At 41.7% G+C, this 4,407-nt stretch overlaps 1 non-coding gene across 1 annotated transcript; it reads right to left on the bottom strand.

Moving 5' to 3' along the window:
- Nucleotides 1-322: 322 nt before the first annotated feature.
- On the bottom strand, nt 323-430 carry LOC130959457 (small nucleolar RNA R71). Its single transcript, XR_009078536.1, has one exon. It is a non-coding gene; the product is annotated as a small nucleolar RNA R71 (small nucleolar RNA).
- Between the last annotated feature and the right edge of the window lie 3,977 nt (nt 431-4,407).

The raw sequence follows: 4,407 nt of genomic DNA, 5'->3' as shown, positions 1-4,407 counted from the left end.
GAGAAGCATCTCTATCCCTGCCATTGGAGCAAACAACTTTGAGCTTAAGCCTCAATTAGTTTCTCTAATGCAACAGAATTGCAAGTTCCATGGACTTCCATTGGAAGATCCTCATCAGTTTTTAGCTGAGTTCTTGCAAATCTGTGACACAGTCAAGACTAATGGGGTTGACCCTGAGGTCTACAGACTGATGCTATTCCCTTTTGCTGTAAGAGACAGAGCTAGAATATGGTTGGACTCACAACCTAAAGAAAGCCTGGACTCTTGGGAAAAGCTAGTCAATGCCTTCTTGGCAAAGTTCTTTCCACCTCAAAAATTGAGTAAGCTTAGAGTGGAAGTCCAAACCTTCAGACAGAAGGATGGTGAATCCCTCTATGAAGCTTGGGAAAGATACAAACAATTAATCAGAAAGTGTCCCTCATACATGCTTTCTGAATGGAGCATCATAGGTATTTTCTATGATGGTCTCTCTGAACTATCCAAGATGTCTTTGGATAGCTCTGCCGGAGGATCTCTTCATCTGAAGAAGACGCCTACAGAGGCTCAAGAACTCATTGAAATGGTTGCAAATAACCAATTCATGTACACTTCTGAAAGGAATCCTGTGAACAATGGGACTAATCAGAAGAAAGGAGTTCTTGAGATTGATGCTCTGAATGCCATACTGGCTCAGAACAAGATATTGACTCAACAAGTCAATTTGATTTCTCAAAGTCTGTCTGGAATGCAAAATGCACCAAGCAGTACTAAGGATGCTTCATCTGAGGAAGAAGCTTATGATCCTGAGAACCCTTCAATGGAAGAGGTGAATTACCTAGGAGAACCCTATGGAAACACCTACAATTCTTCATGGAGAAATCACCCAAATTTCTCATGGAAGAATCAAGAGAGACCTCAACAAGGTTTCAATAACAATAATGGTGGAAGAAACAGGTTTAGCAATGGCAAGCCTTTTCCATCATCTTCTCAGCAACAGACAGAGAGCTCTAAGCAGAATACCTCTGACTTAGCAACCATGGTCTCTGATCTAATCAAAACCACTCAAAGTTTCATGACTGAAACAAGGTCCTCCATTAGAAATTTGGAGGCACAAGTGGGACAGCTGAGCAAGAAAGTTACTGAACTCCCTCCTAGTACTCTTCCAAGTAATACAGAAGAAAATCCAAAAGGAGAGTGCAAGGCCATCAACATGGCCGAATTTGGAGAGGAAGGAGAGGAAGTGAACGCCACTGAGGAAGACCTCAATGGGCGTGCACTGACCTCCTCTGAGTTCCCCAATGAGGAACCATGGGAATCTGAGGCTCAAAATGAGACCATAGAGATTCCATTGGATTTACTTCTGCCATTCATGAACTCTGATGAGTATTCTTCCTCTGAAGAGGATGAGTATGTCACTGAAGAGCAAGTTGCTAAATATCTCGGAGCAATCATGAAGCTAAATGACAAGTTATTTGGAAATGAGACTTGGGAGGAGGAACCTCCTTTGCTCACCAAAGAACTGGATGACTTGTCTAGGCAGAAATTACCTCAAAAGAGACAAGATCCTGGGAAGTTTTCAATACCTTGTACCATAGGCACCATGACCTTCAAGAAGGCTCTGTGTGACTTAGGGTCAAGTGTGAACCTCATGCCTCTCTCTGTAATGGAGAAGCTAGGGATCTTTGAGGTACAAGCTGCACGAATCTCACTAGAGATGGCAGACAACTCAAGAAAACAAGCTCATGGACTTGCGGAGAATGTTTTGGTAAAAGTTGAAGACCATTACATCCCTACTGATTTCATAGTCCTAGAGACTGGGAGGTGCATGGATGAATCCATCATCCTTGGTAGACCCTTCCTAGCCACAGCAAAGGCTGTGATTGATGTTGATGGAGGTGAACTGATCATTCAAGTGAATGAAAAATCCTATGTGTTTAAGGCTCAAGGATATCCCTCTGTCATCATGGAGAGGAAGCATGAAGAGCTTCTCTCAAATCAGAGACAAACAGAGCCCCCACAGTCAAACTCTAAGTTTGGTGTTGGGAGGCCACAACCAAACTCTAAGTTTGGTGTTGAACCCCCACATTCAAACTCTAAGTTTGGTGTTGGGAGGTTCCAACATTGCTCTGAGTATCTGTGAGGCTCATTGAGAGCCCTCTGTCAAGCTACTGACATTAAAGAAGCGCTTGTTGGGAGGCAACCCAATGTTATATTTTATCTATTTTCCTTTGTTATTTTTTGTTATTTTGTAGGTTGATGATCATGAGAAGTCACAAAATCAATTGAAAAAGCAAAAACAGAATGAAAAACAGGAAGAAAAACAGCACACCCTGGAGGAAGAACCCACTGGCGTTTAAACGCCAGTGAGGCTAGCAGTTGGGCGTTTAACGCCCAGTCTAGCACCATTCTGGGCGTTTAATGCCAGAAAGGGGCACCAGACTGGCGTTAAACGCCAGAAAAGGGCAAGAACCTGGCGTTAAACGCCAGGAATGGGCACCAGCCCGGCGTTTAACGCCAGAATTGGCTCAAAACATGTTTTTGAATGCCATTTGGTGCAGGGATGACTTTTCCTTGACACCTAAGGATCTGTGGACCCCACAGGATCCCCACCAACCCCACCACCCTCTCTCTTCTTCACCCATTCACCAATCACCTCAATACCTCTTCCCCATAAACCCTTCTTCACTCCTTCATTTTCACACAAACTAAACACCACTTCTCCCCCTCTTTGGCCGAACACAAAGCCATCTCCCTCTCCCCATTTCTTCTTCTTCTACTATCTTCTTTCTTCTTTTGCTCGAGGACGAGCAAACCTTTTAAGTTTGGTGTGGCAAAAGCGTTGCTTTTCATTTTTCTATAACCATTTATGGCATCCAAGGCCGGAGAAACCTCTAGAAAGAGGAAAGGGAAGGCAAAAGCTTCCACCTCCGAGTCATGGGAGATGGAGAGATTCATCTCAAGGGTGCATCAAGACCACTTCTATGAAGTTGTGGCCATGAAGAAGGGTCAACTTTGATCAAAGGTTGGACCAAGTCCTCACAGACATTTGTGAAGAGGGCGCTCAATGGAAGAGAAACTCAAGAGGGAAGCCGGTTCAACTGAGAAGGCATGACCTCAAGCCCATCACCAAGAAAAGGATGGAGCAAACAAGAGACCTCTCTCATCATGAGATCCCTGAGATGCCTCAAGGGATGCACTTTCCTCCACAAGACTATTGGGAGCAACTAAACACCTCCCTAGGAGTATTGAGTTCCAACATGGGACAACTAACGGTGGAGCACCAAGAACACTCCATTCTCCTCCATGAAATTAGAGAAGATCAACGAATCATGAGAGAGGAGCAACAAAGACAAGGAAGAGACATTGAGGAGCTCAAGCACTCCATAGGATCTTCAAGAGGAAGAACAAGCCGCCATCACTAAGGTGGACCCGTTCTTTAATCTCCTTGTTCTTTATTTTCTTGTTTTTCGAAAATTGTGCTTTATGTTTATCTATGTTTGTGTCTTATGATCATTAGTGTCTTAGTGTCTATACCTTAAAGTTATGAATGTCCTATGAATCCATCACCTTTCTTAAGAATTGTTCTTAATTGAAAAAGAAAAGAATTGCATGAATTTTGAATTTTATAACAGTTTAATTATCTTGATGTGGTGGCAACACTTTTGTTCTCTGAATGTATGCTTGAACAGTGCATGTGTCTTTTAAATTTGTGGTTCATGAATGTTGGCTCTTGAAAGAATGATGAAAAAGGAGATATGTTACTGAGGATCTGAAAAATCATAAAAATGATTCTTGAAGCAAGAAAAAGCAGTGAATATAAAAGAAAAAAAAAAGAAAAAGAAGAGGCGAAAAAAAAAACCGAAAAAAAAAGAGAGAAAGAAAAAGAAAGAAATAAAGTTGTGATCCAAGGCAATAAGAGTGTGCTTAAGAACCCTGGACACCTCTAATTGGGGACTTTAGCAAAGCTGAGTCACAATCTGAAAAGGTTCACCCAATTATGTGTCTGTGGCATGTATGTATCCGGTGGTAATACTGGAAGACAGAGTGCTTTGGGCCACGGCCAAGACTCATGAAGTAGCTGTGTTCAAGAATCATCATACTTAACTAGGAGAATCAATAACACTATCTGGATTCTAAGTTCCTAAAGAAGCCAATCATTCCTAAAGTGAGATGCCAAAACTATTCAGAGGCAAAAAGCTAAAAGCCCCGCTCATCTAATTAATACTGATCTTCATAGATGTTTTTGGAGTTCATCGCATATTCTCTTCTTTTTATCTTATTTGATTTTCAGTTACTTGGGGACAAGCAACAATTTAAGTTTGGTGTTGTGATGAGCGGATAATTTATACGCTTTTTGGCATTGTTTTTAGTATGTTTTTAGTAGTTTGAGTTGAGTTTTTAGTATATTTTTATTAGTTTTTAGTTAAA

Source organism: Arachis stenosperma, chromosome 10, assembly GCF_014773155.1.
Source record: "Arachis stenosperma cultivar V10309 chromosome 10, arast.V10309.gnm1.PFL2, whole genome shotgun sequence".
Lineage (NCBI taxonomy): Eukaryota > Viridiplantae > Streptophyta > Magnoliopsida > Fabales > Fabaceae > Arachis > Arachis stenosperma.
This window is presented reverse-complemented; position numbering and strand designations above follow the sequence as displayed.